Source organism: Lissotriton vulgaris, chromosome 5 (genome assembly GCF_964263255.1).
Source record: "Lissotriton vulgaris chromosome 5, aLisVul1.2, whole genome shotgun sequence".
Lineage (NCBI taxonomy): Eukaryota > Metazoa > Chordata > Amphibia > Caudata > Salamandridae > Lissotriton > Lissotriton vulgaris.
In genome coordinates, this window is record NC_141693.1 from 1,992,833,822 (window position 1) to 1,992,851,360 (window position 17,539).

Genomic DNA, 17,539 nt, shown 5'->3' on the forward strand with positions numbered 1-17,539 from the left:
GCTGGCCTGGCCTGGGTTGGGCTGGGCTGGCTTGGGCTGGCTAACCTGGCTTGGGCTGGGCTGGGTTGGGCTGTTCTTGCCTGGGCCGGGTTGGCCTGGGCTGGGCTGGGCTGGCTTGTACTGGCTAGCCTGGCTTGGGCTGGGCTGGGTTGGGCTGGGCTGGCCTGGGTTGGGCTAGCCTGGCTTGGGCTGGGCTGGGTTGGGCTGGGCTGGCCTGGGTTGGGCTAGCCTGGCTTGGGCTGGGCTGGGCTGACCTGTGCTGGCCTGGCCTGGGTTGGGCTGGGCTGGCCTGGGCTGGGTTGGGCTGGGCTGGCCTGGCCTGGGCTGGGCTGGGCTGGCTTGTGCTGGCTAGCCTGGCTTGGGCTGGGCTGGGTTGGGCTGGGCTTGCCTGGGTTGGGCTGGGTTGGGCTTGGGCTGGGCTGGCCTGGGCTGGGCTGGATGGCCTGGCCTGGCTTGGGCTGGGCTGGGTTGGGCTGGGCTTGCCTGGGCTGGGTTGGCCTGGGCTGGCTGGGCTGGCTTGGTCTGGGTTGCGCTTACAGAGGCCTCCGGTGATGACCAGAATGAGCCTTTACCTACCATCCTTTTCACAGTGTAGGGCGCATAGATTAAAAGTGTTCATCAAAGCATTGCCGTAGAAGGGGCTTCTATGGGATCTCCTTTCAGTGCTGTGCTTCAACCCAGGGATGCTTCAGAGTGCCTCCGGGTGATCTTGAAATCCATGACACCAGCAGAGATTTGAAGACGTTCTTGACTTTCATTATAACCTGTTCCAGGTATCTGACTTAGGTGTAAACCTTGGCCAGTGCCCACCAGGAGCTGACAGTCTGTCATACCCAGAATCCCTGGCGATTTAATGATGTCCTGGTGACCACTGAGGCCGGCTAGGTACTCTTCTGTGCATAACATGAGATGTAGGTCTAGGTATTGTTTTGATGTAGTTTTGTAAGGGATGCAAGCCTCTCTTAACCTTTTCCTTTCGGAGGGATGTATATTGGAGGATAGAGACCTTTGGTCCTGTGGAGAGGCCCTTTCCTCCAACCTGAATACATACTTGAACCCAAAGGTAGGTTTTTAACCTCTTTCAATACTGTCGGATCAGCTCCTTGTGCGTGAGCTCTGACAACAGAACACATATCTCTCTTTCCTTCCTTATCACATGCAATCAGGCCACGTTCTGCTCAATGCTATACTTTCTAACCTCTGCCATATATAGTCCAATCGTATTTACGCATATCAGACCCAGCTAGCTCCGCCCGGGCAACTCTAACCCTAGTAGCATCCGCCAAAACTGGTCCAGGCTGACCTAATGCGATCTCAATACATTCACATCAAATAGAAACAGCCTGGCTCTGCAAACCCATTCTAACCCCATTCACCTCTAACAGAAGTAGTTTGAGGTTACCAAGACCATTCTAACCTCATTCGCCTCAACCAGAACTAGCCTGACCCAACCCAGTCCATTTTAACCCTATTTGAGTCTACCAGAGATAGCCTGACCCAACCCAGTCCATTCTAACCCCATTTGTCTCTGACAGAACTAGCCTGACCCAACCCAGTCCATTTTAACCCTATTTGAGTCTACCAGAGATAGCCTGACCCAACCCAGTCCATTCTAACCCCATTCGTCTCTGACAGAACTAGCCTGACCCAACCCAGTCAATTCTAACCCCATTTGTGCCTGACAGAGCTAGGCTAACCCAAGCCAGTCCATTCTAACCCATTGACCTCTAGCAGAACTATCCTGACCCAGTCAATTGTAATCCCCTTTACCTCTACCAGAACTAGCCAGCCCTGCCCAGTGCATCCAAATCCCAGTTATCTCTACCAGAACTAACCTGAGTTCACCAAGCCCACTCTGACCCCATTCGCCTTTACCAGAACTAGCCTGACCGAACCCCAGTCCATATAATGAAGCTGCATTCCCGCCAGCCTTACCATGGGGGTGAAATAGCCATGGAAAGGCTGGCTGGATGTACTTTGGGGGCCCGTTGGGGGCCCCCCTTGCGCTGGGAGGGTTTGGCTGTGCACTGGAGGGCACCTATGGTACCACCCTACATTTCCCTGCACCAGGTGAGAGGCACCGCGTGGTGCCTGCCACGTGGTGCAGGGAAATGCAAACAGTGCATTTCGTACATTTGTGGGTGCTGTGTCCAGCAGCACCCGCCGCAATGTTAGAGATAGACGATGCGACCGCCGTAATCTCATACTTGGACATTTTAGTGTGAACTTAAAATTTTCTAAATGTAATCAGATGTTTTCAATTTAGCAGTTGGTTGTTGGGTTTGTAGGGGATTGCAGTAGGAGGTTATTTAAAATGTTTTTTAAATTTGTAATTATTTTTATGTAAATTAATGTATTAATTGATAAATACTTGCAAAATGGTTGATTAGTGTATTTATGTATTCATATAATTATGTACATTACTTTTTATCGATTAATTTTACTATTGATTGGTTTATTTAAAAGTTAATTTAATATTATTAATGTTTCATTTATATAATGTATTATTCAGTTCGTTATTTTAAGTGTTCAGTTATTTTGGATATTAGAGAGTGAAGTGTATTTATTTTAAATAATTTCATTCGATTTTTTATTTCATTCTTAATATTAAATGTGCATTTTTAGAATTTAATTTAATCTAATTTATTTTAAAGGAATATATTTTTATTTTAAATATGTTTACATGTTTTTATATTTTTATATTTAAATGTGTTTTTGAAAAAGTTAGTAAATTGGTCACCTCCAAAGTCCACCACTTGCACCACTCAGATTGGCGTGGGAATAGTAAATCGAACCTCTCCAAAATCCAACAATTTCCCTGTTTTAGTTTATGATAGAATGGAGATAGTAAATTTGACCCACTCCAAAAGCCAAAAATGTTCCTTACTGTTGCTGAGTTTGGAGAGGAAATAGTAAATCTAACCCTTCCAAAATCCAACTGTTGCTGGAATTGGAGAGGGAGTAGTATATCTAACCCCTCTAAAGTCCAATACTTTCTCTACTGTTGCTGAGATTGAAATGAGAATGCCTAATATAACCCTTCTAAAGCTGTACAATTTCCCTACGGTTTCTGTGATTAGACTAGGAATAGTAAATGTTACCCCTTCAAACACCTACTATTTTATAGTTATGATTGTTAACTTATATATATATATTTTTTAAATAAATATTAGATTATTTATCAAAAGGAAGAGATAATTTGTAATGTTTTATTTATATTTAAATGCTGATTTTGCATTATATATATATATATATATATGTATATATATATATATATATATATATATATATATATATATATATTTCTACATGTTTTAAATGAAAATTGTCAAATAACAAATGACATCACTGAATTCATTCAGTCTAAGATTGTTTTGATGGGCTTATATTTGCATCTATTACCCTTCTGTTCGAAATTTAAGAACTCTAGACATTGTGAGTAGTATGTTGTCTATATCTATTATCACATGGTGTCCACTAATGCATTTAAAAATAATGGCACACACCGGCTAAACTATCTGTCAGCAAGGGCATCTGCCCGAAACGCGTCAGACCGTTGTGCTGTGACAACAAATAAACATCTTGCCTGAAATCTATGGGACTCGCCGTGGTTTTCTGTTCGCCGATGTTGGAGGTGCAGAACCAGTATTTTTGAATATATATATATATATATATATATACACACATATATATCAACTTCAAAGATCAGCTTGAAATCTCCAGTGCCTCGGCGATCAAGACAAAAGACCAGCGAATCCCAAGTAATGGCAAAAGGGTTTCTTTATTCCAGAAAATTCAGCAGCGTAGCAGACAACGCTTTTCGGGCAGTTGCCCTTGATCACATATATATATATGCCACAAACCTCGCAGAGCAGTTTCTTCAAACCACGAAAAGACGAGCGTAGACCCAGGTTTGGTGCTTTTTTTGATTTATTTAGACACAACACCAGCCGCCATCACAAAAACCTTTTTGGCAGATCCCTGCCTTGATCACATGAAAACATTGTTGTGAACCACAGACATGGAAGAAATACTCTGACAATGAATGCATAAATGCTTGTTAGTAAAAAAACATCATAATATTGTGTATAAATACACAAAAATCCTAAAATGATGGTTTGTCTGATTGCAGTCTCCATAAATTGTCTGTCGCTACAATTCTGGTACATGCACTTTTTACTCTTGGCAATATATACATACACACACATTTAGATTTTTTGATGGTATTCAGGTCCACAATTTCAAAAAAATATTTTTGTAGAATGAAAACTCAATATTTTGGTTACTGATATTTTTGTTGCAATATTTGTGTATTGCAATAATTTTTAACCTGATAAATGGTCATGCATCCCTACTAGAACTAGCCTGACCTTGCCCAGTCAATTCTAATCTCATAGACCTTTACCAGAACTAGCTTGACCATACCTAGTTCTTTTTTACATAATTTGCCTCTACCAGAACTAGCCTGACCCTATCCAGTTCTGCCTAAAGTAATTTGCATCTAATAGTACTAGCCTGACCCTACCTAGTCAATTCTAATCCCATTCACGGCATCAGAACCAGCAGAACACAATCCAGCACATTAACATCTAACGGAACTAGTAGAGCCTGACCAAATGGAATTAACCCACATTCAAAACGACCAAAGGTAGCCATCTCTACCCAGTGCTTTCCATTCCCATTCACTTCGACCAGGTCCACCCTGACCCTACCTACCCCATTCTAATCCCATTCGACCCATTTCATTATAAGCTCATTCACATCCATCTTTACCAGCCTGGCCCAACGTAGTCCCTTCTAACCCCATTACCATTTACCAGAAGTAGCCTGACCCAACCTAGGCCATTCTAACCCCATTCTTCTCTACCAGAAGTAGCCTGACCCAACCTAGTTCACCCTAACCCCCTCCCAGAACAAGTCTGACTCAACCTAGTCCTACCCTCATTTGCCTCTACCCTTTACCAGAACAAGCCTGATCCTAGTCAGTCCATAGTAAAACCATTCGTCTCTACCAGAACTAGCCTGATCCTTGCCAGTCAATTCTAACCCCATTGGTCTCTACCAGAACTACCCCAACCCTAGCTAGTCCGTTCTAACCACATTAACCTCTGTCAGAACTAGCCAGGCTCTACCTAGGCCTTTCTAACTTCATTCACCTCTACTTAAACTAGCCTGACCCTACCCATTCCATTCTAACCCCATTTACTTTTATCATAACTAGCCTAACCCTACCTAGTCATTACTAACACCATTAACCTCTGTCAGAACTAGCCTGACTCTACCTAGTCCTTTCTAACCCCTTACAGGTGTTCAGTTCTCCTGACCTTCAGCCACCTGGAACACAATCTCCGCTTCCCAGGAACTCTCCGACACCCTGGCAGACTACTTCCACAACAAGATATCTACCATCTACGGAAACTTTGAATCCCAACCCACCAAACTCTACAGCCTCCTCACTCCAACTAATGCCACCCACAATCACCCACTCACCACATGGGAACAGTTCACCACACAGAGCACCACAGCCATCATGAACTCCATCCACTCCAGAGCACTGCTGGACGCCTACGCTACCACTTCTTCAATCTTAGGTCCCTGATTGATGGAAACATGAAGAGGTCAAACTCCTCCCCTCCTCAAAAAACCCTCCGCTGACCCCAGCAAACTCAAGAACTACCATCCTATCTCTTTACTCCCCTCCCCCGCTGAAGACCTCAAGAAGGTCATCGACTGCTAACTCACCGAACACCTGGAGATCTACAGTCTGCTGGACACCTCCAAATCCAGTTTCCACACCACTGATTGCTGCCACCGACCACATCACAACCTTCCTCGACTGAGGAGAAACAATGGCCATGATTCTCTCCGACCTCTCATCAGCATTTGATACCGTATCCCACCACACCCTTATCAAAAGGCGTCATCAAATCGGGATCCAGTGAGACACCTTCAAATAAATTACCTCCTGCCTCACAGGAAAAAAACAGAGAATCCACCTATCACTCTTTTGTTCTTGAAGGCTTATGCCTCAGCCCCACCCTGTTTAACACGCACGTGACACCCCTGGTCAACATAGTCAGAACATATGGCCTCAACATCACATCCTACACAGGTGACACTCTGCTAATCCTCTTGTGTTCAGAAGTCTCCTCCACTACTAGGACTAACTTCCACAACTGCATGCCCTGCCTCTGTGATCAAACAAATCCCAGAAACTGTTAGGGCAGCTCTCACTCCCTTGTTCAACTCCATTCTTAAATTGGGTCATTTTCCCAAAAAATGGAAGACAGCATCCATTCTGCCTCTACTCAAAAAACAAAACCTCGACCCCAAGGACACGAACAACTATAGGCCTATTTCCCGCCTCCCACTACCGGTAAAAATGATCGAGAAAGCCTTGAATATACAACTCAGGTGGTTCTTGCAGACCAATAATATACTGGATCAAACCCAATAAGGATTCAGAGCTGAACACAGCACAGAGTTGGCTTTGATCAAGTCCACAGAGGAGGTTAGAGAGGCCTTGGATCAAGGAGGCGCCGCAATCTTGATCATGTTAGATCTCTCGGCGGCCTACGATACGGTCCATCACAGGGTTCTGATGGACCGTTTATGGGTTTAAGGCACGGCTTGGAACCTCCTTAAATCCTTTCTCACTGTCAGATTGCAAACAGTGGACCTGGACAAGGTTAGGTCCAAACCCTTCTCCCTTCTTTGTGGGGCGCCTCAGGGGTCCTCCCTAAGCCCTACACTTTTTAATGTATACGTGTCCCTGTTGGGAGCCCTGATAAGGTCTTTCGTTCCAACTGACATCATAGCGGATGACACGCACATTGTATTGTCCCTTCAGCGTGGCCATGAATCTGAACCCAGAATAAAATGTCACAACTACATAAAAGCCATCTCAGGAAGGATGGCGTCCAACTGCTTGAGACTTAATTCTGGGAAGACTAAGGTTATTATTTTTGGTAATAACATGAATATCTGGACACCGGACTGGTGGCCGAAAGAACTGGGAACACTTCCAGAACCAGCGGAGAAAGTGAAGAACTTGGGGGGTGATTATGGACAATAAACACACTTTTGGAGATCAGATAAGTGGTGTTGTCTCTTCTTGCCTCTTTCTTCTCAGAATTCTGAGGAAAATAACGTTCCTTCTTTCTGGTGACAGCCTGAGGACAATAGTTACAGCCCTCATTATGTCTCGCTTAGACTACTGTAATAGTCTCTACTTGAATACACAAAAGAGACATATGAACAAACTCCGAGTAGTCAAAACGCAGCAGCCAGGCTGCTGACGGGAACACCGAGGTTTGTCTCTGTTAAGAGGGAACTAAGACAGCTTCATTGGCTCCCAGTGAAACATCGGGCCCAATTTAAATCCCTTTGCACAGTCTTCACGGCATAAAACGGAGAAGGTCCTGACTACTTGAAACAACAGTTTAAATGGTATGTCCCCATAAGAACCTTGCACTCTCTGGCAGCAAAACAGGTGATTGTTCCCTTAATTGAAAAATCTTGCTAGGGTGGCAGGAGTTTTACTGCCTCCACCGCAAAAGCATGCAACAATCTACCATTCCACCTTAGAAATGAAACTGAGCTCCTCTCCTTCAGGCGAGGGCTGAAAACATGGTTATTTACATTTTAGTTGTTTTACTCCACGGGAACCAATTAGGCAGTGCTCAGCACCAGGACCCATTAGGGTAACAATTGCGCTCTAGAAATGTTATTAACATAACATAACATGACGAGCGTTGCCAACTGGACTAAGGCCAACTGCTTGAAAGTCAACAAAGACGGAAGTGCTGATCTTCGTGAACAACACTTCCTCATGGAATGACACCTGGTGGCCCTCCGAACTCGGACCCACACCAGCAGATCACGTCAGCAACCATGGCCTCATTCTGGACAGCAAATTTACCAGGAAAAGCCAGATCAATGCAGTGTCTTCCGCTTGCTTCCACACCCATCACATGCTCCAAAAAATCCTCAGATGGCTATCCATCAACACCAGGAAACCTGTCACTCAAGCTCTAGCCACCAGCCAGCTGGACTACGGCAATGCACTCTATGTAGGAATCACCATCCCCTCCTGAAGAGACTCAAGATGATACAGAACTCAGCTCCAGACTTATCCTCCACCTTCTTGAAAGGACCCACATCAACCCCCACCTCAAGAACCTCCACTGGCTCCCCATTCATAAAAGATGCCAATTCAAGATGCTGATACACGCCTACAAGGCCCTTCATGACCAAGGACCAACAACCCAGGACCAGCATACATCAAACACCGCCTGAATTTCCACCAACCCTCCAGACACCAGCTGTCCACCTCCTTCACTCTCCACTGCTTCTGCCAAAGCTACAGTGGAGGACGCTCCTTCTCCTACCTCGGCGCCAAGTCCTGGAACGACCTACACCCGTCCCCTCCGAACCTCATGCTCTCTGCCGGAATTCAGAGGAACTCCAGACCTGGCTTTTCGACTTATCCCACCTTAGCACAGGAGCCTAGCACCCGGACACCCTAGCTGGTAAATAGACTAGCTCCACAAATCCCAGCGGATTGATCACGTCAGCAACCATGGCCTCATTCTGGACAGCAAATTTACCAGGAAAAGCCAGATCAATGCAGTGTCTTCCGCTTGCTTCCACACCCATCACATGCTCCAAAAAATCCTCAGATGGCTATCCATCAACACCAGGAAACCTGTCACTCAAGCTCTAGCCACCAGCCAGCTGGACTACGGCAATGCACTCTATGTAGGAATCACCATCCCCTCCTGAAGAGACTCAAGATGATACAGAACTCAGCTCCAGACTTATCCTCCACCTTCTTGAAAGGACCCACATCAACCCCCACCTCAAGAACCTCCACTGGCTCCCCATTCATAAAAGATGCCAATTCAAGATGCTGATACACGCCTACAAGGCCCTTCATGACCAAGGACCAACAACCCAGGACCAGCATACATCAACCACCGCCTGAATTTCCACCAACCCTCCAGACACCAGCTGTCCACCTCCTTCACTCTCCACTGCTTCTGCCAAAGCTACAGTGGAGGACGCTCCTTCTCCTACCTCGGCGCCAAGTCCTGGAACGACCTACACCCGTCCCCTCCGAACCTCATGCTCTCTGCCGGAATTCAGAGGAACTCCAGACCTGGCTTTTCGACTTATCCCACCTTAGCACAGGAGCCTAGCACCCGGACACCCTAGCTGGTAAATAGACTAGCTCCACAAATCCCAGCGGAGTGATCACGTCAGCAACCATGGCCTCATTCTGGACAGCAAATTTACCAGGAAAAGCCAGATCAATGCAGTGTCTTCCGCTTGCTTCCACACCCATCACATGCTCCAAAAAATCCTCAGATGGCTATCCATCAACACCAGGAAACCTGTCACTCAAGCTCTAGCCACCAGCCAGCTGGACTACGGCAATGCACTCTATGTAGGAATCACCATCCCCTCCTGAAGAGACTCAAGATGATACAGAACTCAGCTCCAGACTTATCCTCCACCTTCTTGAAAGGACCCACATCAACCCCCACCTCAAGAACCTCCACTGGCTCCCCATTCATAAAAGATGCCAATTCAAGATGCTGATACACGCCTACAAGGCGCTTCATGACCAAGGACCAACAACCCAGGACCAGCATACATCAACCACCGCCTGAATTTCCACCAACCCTCCAGACACCAGCTGTCCACCTCCTTCACTCTCCACTGCTTCTGCCAAAGCTACAGTGGAGGACGCTCCTTCTCCTACCTCGGCGCCAAGTCCTGGAACGACCTACACCCGTCCCCTCCGAACCTCATGCTCTCTGCCGGAATTCAGAGGAACTCCAGACCTGGCTTTTCGACTTATCCCACCTTAGCACAGGAGCCTAGCACCCGGACACCCTAGCTGGTAAATAGACTAGCTCCACAAATCCCAGCGGATTGATCGATTGCTTTCACCTCTACGAGAGTTAGCCTGACTCTGCCATGTCCATTCTAGCATCATTTGCCTCTATCAGGGGTAGCCTGACCCTAGGTAGTCCATTCAAACCCCATTTGCCTCTACCTGAGCGAGCTTGACCCTACTCAGTTTTGTTCCAACCCCATTCACATCCACTTGAAATAGCGTGGCCGTGCCCCGCCCACTCCCCTCTGACCCCATTCGCCTCTAATAGATCCAGCTTGACCACGCCCAGTCCATCCTAACCTTCTTCACATCCACCAAATCCAGCCTGACACACCTCCACCCCTCCCCACTGTTCACTTCTAACCCTGTTCACCTCTACTATAACCAGCCTGGCCCCGCCCAGTCCACCCAACCCCCTTCATACTCACGTGATCCAGCCCGGCCCCGCCCAGTCCACCCAACCCCCTTCATACTCACTTGATCCAGCCTGGCCCCGCCCAATCCACCCTAACCCCCTTCATACTCACTTGATCCAGCCCGGCCCCGCCCAGTCCACCCTAGCCCCCTTCATACTCACTTGATTCCACCTGGCCCCGCCCAGTCTACCCTAACCCCATTCATACTCACCTGATCCAGCCTGGCCCCGCCCAGTCCCCCTAACCCCCTTCATACTCACCTGATCCAGCCTGGCCCCGCCCAGTCCAGCCTAACCCCCTTCATATCCAATAGATTCCGCCCCGCCCCGCCCACCCATCCTCACCTGTGCATCCTTCACCCACATGAAGCCGCGGACAGACACCTCCTGCGCTCTTTTTTTACAGAATGAAATCTGCAGTGAAGCAAAAGTTCCCCGTCAAGTCCTTTCCCCTTTCTAGTTCCGCCTCCAGAACAGGAAGTGGCGGCCGGGACTCCCCGCCAGGTATCCGAGGAGCAAACTCCGAGCCAAGCCTGCAAAATCAGGGTTTTTCAAAAAATCCAGGCCATGGCGCGAAGCCAGGTAAAGGCCCCTGTCCTTTCAAAGCGCGCGTGCGGGGTCTAACAGGGTGATAGCAGAGCCAGTAAGGTGCTCAGGAACACACATGAGGGGTGTGGTGACCGTGTCGGGGATATTTTGGCTGCGGATTTCTTTTTTTTCAGTTTTATATGGCGCGAACTCGACCGGAAGGTGTCAGAGCTCTTTACATGAGCACCAGTTGCATGACAGACGGACACATTCATGTCCAGGCACTAGGAGATTAAGTGATTGACCCAGAATCACAGGGTGTTTCATCCTCCCTCCAGACTCGAACCTGGTCCCCACCCTCATGGATGTGTCCCCCTGTTTCTGGTGGTCTAAGCAGGGTGTGTCGCTGGTCTAAGCAGGGTGTGTCTCTGGCCTAAGCAGGGTGTGTCTCTGGCCTAAGCAGGGTGTGTCTCTGGTCTAAGCAGGGTGTGTCTCTGGTCTACGCAGGGTGTGTCTCTGGTCTAAGCAGAGTGTGTCTCCCTGGTCCTGGTGGTCTAAGCAGGGTGCGTCTCTGGTCTAAGCAGGGTGTGTCTCTGGTCTAAGCAGGGTGTGTCTCTGGTCTAAGCAGGGTGTGTCTCTGGCCTAAGCAGGGTGTGTCTCTGGCCTAAGCAGGGTGTGTCTCTGGTCTAAGCAGGGTGTGTCTCTGGTCTAAGCAGGGTGTGTCTTCCTGGTCCTGGTGGTCTAAGCAGGGTGTGTCTCTGGTCTAAGCAGGGTGTGTCATCTTACATCCTTGCACATACCAGGATAGACCACCTGCTCAGCAGCACTCCAACCAGCTTACACCCTTGAAGACACCATGACAGATCACCTCACCAACAGCAATTCAAGCAGTTCACATCCTTGAAGGCACCAAGACACACCACCCCACCAGCAGCAATCCAGCAAACTCAGATACTTGAACAGCCATCTCACATTCACGAACACGCCATGACCCATCCCCCTAGTAGTAAGAATCCAACCAGCTCACAGCCTTGAAGGCACCATGACACACCACCCCATTGCCAGCATTCCAGCCCACTCACATGTTTGCACAGTCCATAACAGACCACCCACTCAACAACAATCCAACCAGGTCACACCCTTGACGGCACCATGACACACCACCCAAGCGCCAGCAACCCAACCAGCTCACATCTATACACATGAGATAAGAGACCATCCAATCAGCAGCAATCCAGTCAGCTCACCTCCACAAATGCCGCAAGCCTGATCACCCCATCAGCAGCAATCCACGCAGCTCTCGGCCTTGAAGGCACCATGGCACACCACCCTACCAGCAGCAATCTTACCAGCTCAAATCCTTTAAGACACCATGACAGACCAACTCTGCAGCAGCAGATCACATCATTGAAGTTACCATGACACACTACCCCACCAGCAACAGCAAGCTAACTAACTTGCATCCTTCAGGACAACATGACAGATAACCCCATCAGCAGCAATCCAGCCAACTCAGATCCTTGAACATACCGGAGAAGCCCCCTGCTCAGAAGCAATCCAGCCAGTTTACATCATTAAAGACACCATGACACACCACCCTACCAGCAGCAATCCAAGCAGCTCACGTCCTTCAAGGCACCATGACACCATCCTACCAGCAGCAATCCAAGCAGCTCACATCCTTCAAGGCACCATGACACACCACCCCATCACAGCAATCCAAGCAGCTCACATCCTTCAAGGTACCATGACACACCACCCTACCAGCAGCAATCCAAGCAGCTCACATCCTTCAAGGCACCATGACACACCACACTACCAGCAGCAATCCAAGCAGCTCACATCCTTCAAGGCACCATGACACACCACCCTACCAGCAGCAATCCAGCCAACTCAGATCCTTGAACATACCGTAGAAACCCCCTGCTCAGAAGCAATCCAGCAAACTTACATCATTGAAGACACCAAGACACACCACCCAATCAGCAGCAATCCAAGCAGCTCACATCCTTCAAGGCACCATGACACCATCCTACCAGCAGCAATCCAAGCAGCTCACATCCTTGTACATTCCATGACAGACCACCCTACCAGCATTGATTCAGCCAACTCAGATCCTTGTACATACCGGAGAAACCCCCTGCTCAGCAGCAATCCAACCAGTTGCATAATTGAAGACACCAAGACACACCACCCTACCAGCAGCAATCCAAGCAGCTCACATCCTTTAGGCCACCATGACACACCGCCGCACAAGTAGCAATCCAAGCAACTCACATTTTTGAAGACACCACGACACACCACCCTACCAGCAGCAATCCAGCCAGCTTACATCCTTTAAGGCTCCATGACACACCACCCAATCAGCATCAATTCAACCTACTCACATCCTTGCACGTTCCATGATAGACCATGCGCTCAGAAGCAATCCAATCAGATCACATTATTGAAGGCACCAAGACACACCAACCCGATCAGCAGCAATCCTAGCACCTCACATTCTTGAAGGCACCATGACACACCACACCAGCAGCATTACAGCCATCTTACATCCTTTAAGACACCATGACACACCAACCCACCAGCAGCAATACAGCCAGCTCCCATCCTTGAAGACATCATGACACACCACCCGATCAGCAGCAATCCAAGCAGCTCACACCCTTCAAGGCACCATGACACACCACCCCACCAGCAGCAATCTTAGCAGCTCACGTCCTTCAAGGCACCATGACACACCACCCCACCAGCAGCAATCTTAGCAGCTCACGTCCTTCAAGGCACCATGACACACCACCCCACCAGCAGCAATCTTAGCAGCTCACGTCCTTCAAGGCACCATGACACACCACCCCACCAGCAGCAATCTTAGCAGCTCACGTCCTTCAAGGCACCATGACATACCACCCCACCAGCAGCAATCTTAGCAGCTCACATCCTTCAAGGCACCATGACACACCACCCCACCAGCAGCAATCTTAGCAGCTCACATCCTTCAAGGCACCATGACACACCACCCCACCAGCAGCAATGCAGCCAGCTCACATCCTTGTACATTCTGAGGAAACCACCTGCTCAGCAGCGATCCAGTCAGCTTACACCACTAAGACACCAGCGATACAACCGCCTCAGATCCTTGAACCATCCATGACAGACCGCCCACTCAGCAGCAATCCAGACAGCTCATATCCACGAACACGCCATGAACCATCTCCCTATTATTAAGAATCCAACCAGCTCACATCCTTGAAGACACCAGGACACACCACCCCATCACCAGCAATCCAGCCAACTCACATCATTTCAGAGTCCATGACAGACCGCCCACTCAGCAGCAACCCAGGCAACAAGGTCACATCTTTGAAGGCAGTATGGCATAACACCCCAGCAGCAGCAACCCAACCAGCTCCTATCCACAAACACGCCAAGCCAGATCACCCCATCAGCAGCAATCCAACCAGCTTACACCCCTGAAGACACTATGACAGAGCACCTCTGCAGCTGCAATCCAACCAGCCCACATCCGTCCACAGTCCATGCCCGACCACCCACACGCATGATACCCATGTATAGCAATAAGCAACAGAAAGGTGACCAGTCAACCTTTGCATCGTTCGTTATTAACTTTTTGCACAGTTTGAGCTGGAAAAATGTTTTCTTTTTGTTAAAATCTTCAGATTGAGCAGCAGATGATGGTTTATGTGGCAAAGGTGGCAGAGCTATAATTATGTGGCGGCGCATTCGATCGCATAAGTCTGTGGCCCTGGTTAAAGCAGAACAATCCAATACAGAATGGCCCCGCTCTACCTGCAGGAGGAAGTGACAGAGTCACAGACATCAGGTGAACAGTCTGGGCCCTGGGGCCCTGGCATGTGGGCGCGGGAGGCCCCCTCAGCTCCCAGGGAGGCGCCCTCGGCATCCTGGCAGGCACAGCTGCTGCACTCCAGAACAGAGGTGGCCCCCACCTCTGAGAGGACCCCGGCGTCTCTGCACGGACTCTGCTCACACTTGGACACTCAGGCGGGCCAGGGAGCGCCTCTCTCGCGCAGCAGTCCTGGGATCGGGCACCCGTATTTGCATGCTCATTTGCATATTTCCCGCAAGCACTGGAAACAAGCTGTGCCCTGCTGAAAACAGTTGTGGTGTTGTATTTCACAGGCCTCTGCTGGGACTCACAATCTCCGGCCCTATTCGAGGGTCTTGGCTGTGCCCGCCTCGAAGGGGCTTTAATAAAATATAGCGCTTGACCGAGATGCTCGTGTGGCGCACACCACGAAATCAGCTGTCAGTGTTACACGATTGTGGCAGTATTAGTGCCTCGGGGTCATCTAGTTGATTTGTGCGCTCGTGACAGCATGGAGAGGAGGGCAAACATCCTTACATATGAAAATATATATATATATATATATATATATATATATATATATATATATATATATATATATATATATATATATATATATATATATATATATATATATATATATATATATATATATATATATATATATATATATATATATATATATATACACACACACGACTCCAGAGTCCCAAAATTCCAATGTCTGAGCCTGGTGTGAAGTTAATGTAAGCTCGGGTTTGGAGTGTGTTGTTTTGTCATTTTATAGAACAGGAGTCATTTTAAATCGAACTCATTTTACTTCCAGGTGGGCTTACACAACCCATCACACTCACACTCAAGAATCACCTCTAAACACGGGACACACTCCCAAATAAAACCACACAACCACGCGCCAATAAACAGCCACAGTTACAGGTTGGCTCTGGGTGTGAAGCGCAAAAAACGCCAATATGAAGATGGCGCACTGATGCCATAAAAATGATTAAAAGCGCTATGCAAAGTTATAACATCAAACTCAGGGAACTGCCGAGCGATGGAAGATGGGCCAACTTACTCACCCCCTGTGTGTGTGAGTGAATCGACTCGCCCATCAGTTATTGGTTGGGTTTGGGGCGACCTGAGGTGTTGTACGAGGGGTGAGCAGGCACCCGCCGCTCCTTCTCTGGAGTCTGTGACCCGAATGGGGTCTAGTCCCAGCGCGTGAGGCCACCCCCGGGCAGAGGTCACCCCACAACCCCCGTGACCCGGGCAGAGGTCACCCCACAGCCCCCCGCGCACTGAGGGTCACTGCAGGAGCTGTGTTCGTAATTGTGAACGACCTCCTAGGGCTCAATGTAAACATGTAAGCGCTATGTTTCTTCTTCTACACCAGAGGACTGAGTTTCGTAACCAGAGGCCGACCCCTCCCCCCTCTACACGCGCACACACACACCTTAGTTTTACAATTATAACTTACTTTCTGGAAAGCGCTACATACTTGCTTCCACTGTCGGGCGGCCTCTGTAAACACAGGCATTGCGATTAACCTACTTGGTCTTAGCAACCTATGATGGATGAAAGGCTGAGTCAGCCCATCCTTATTCGAACCTGTGAAAGCATTTGTGCCAGGTTCGCACAAACTCGAAACTAAAATGAAACAGGAAAGTATAACAGACGAAATAAGGCACGGTATAAAGGCGTGTAACACTCACCTGTCAAGTATTCTGTGTTTCAAGGGCTGGGCGAGGAGGCCAGCGGCCCAGGGGCGCAGTGCTGCTCACACGTGTGGCCGAGCAGGCAGGCTGGGGTGCAATGAGCAGTCAGTCCTGAGGGGAAGTGTTCAGTCCCGAATGAACAGGACGTTTAGAACAGACTCCGCGGCCTTGCACAGTGCTATGTTGAAATGCGTGGTCCTGGGGTGGAGTCTGTAGTGCTGAGGAAAACTGTCGTTTTACAGTAGTGAACTGTTCTTGTGGTAGGTCCACAGCCCTATGCTGAAAGGCGTGGCCATGGGGCAGAGTGTCCAGTGCTGAGGGGAAATGTGTTGTTTCACAAGAAAGTGAGCTACCCTTGTGTGAAATGCAAGCCGGATGATGAAATGCGTAGCCCTGGGGTGGAGTGTCCAGTCCTGAGGTAGAGTGTCCAGGGCTTAGGGAAAATGCGTCGTTTCACAACAAAGTGAGCTACCCTCTTGTGAAATGCACCGCCTTGTGATGAAATGCGTGGCTTTGGGTTGCGTGTACAGCCCTGGGATGAAGCGCAAACTTCGGGGCCGAAGTGAGCTGTCTTTAAGTGGAGTGAGCAGGCCTGGGTTGAAGTGCACAGTCCGGTGCCCTTCGATGGCGGGCGCTGTTTTACATCGAAGTGCACGCCGGCCTGGCCCGAAGTGCGCTGTGTTTCAACGGAGTATGCAGACCTGGTTGGACGGCGCAGCCGGGGCCCTCGCCCTTGAGTGCGTTGTCCCTGACTTTGATGCGCAAGTTTTGGGGCGACGTGCGCAGTTCTTGGCCTAAGTGGTCAGTCCTGGTATGGGGTACAAGGTCAGGGGCGAAGTGTGCAATCCTGGAGTGAAGTGCGAAATAGTGGAATGAAGTGCCCTGTCACGGAGTGAAGTGCCAGACCTCAGCCAAAGTTATTGGTCCTGTTAAAGTGCACGGCCTGGGCTGAAGTGAGCAATGCTGTCGTTGAGTGCCAGTTCTGGGGCGAAGTGCACAGTTCTGGACTGAAGTGCGCAGTCGGTCCTGGACTGAAGTGCGCAGTTGGTCCTGGGCTGAAGTGCGCAGTCAGTCCGTGGCTGAAGTGTGCAGTCCCGAGGCGGGCTACAAATATTGAAGTAAAGTGCGCGACG

At 48.9% G+C, this 17,539-nt stretch overlaps 1 protein-coding gene across 2 annotated transcripts in view; it reads right to left on the reverse strand.

Moving 5' to 3' along the window:
• Window positions 1-16,537, reverse strand: part of GFI1B (growth factor independent 1B transcriptional repressor) — a 58,971-nt gene extending 42,434 nt beyond the window's left edge. For both annotated transcript variants that reach the window (XM_086924750.1, XM_086924751.1), the window contains exon 1: window positions 16,404-16,537. The gene's annotated coding sequence lies outside the window, so the exon portion shown is untranslated. The remainder of the gene's footprint in view (window positions 1-16,403) is intronic.
• Between the last annotated feature and the right edge of the window lie 1,002 nt (window positions 16,538-17,539).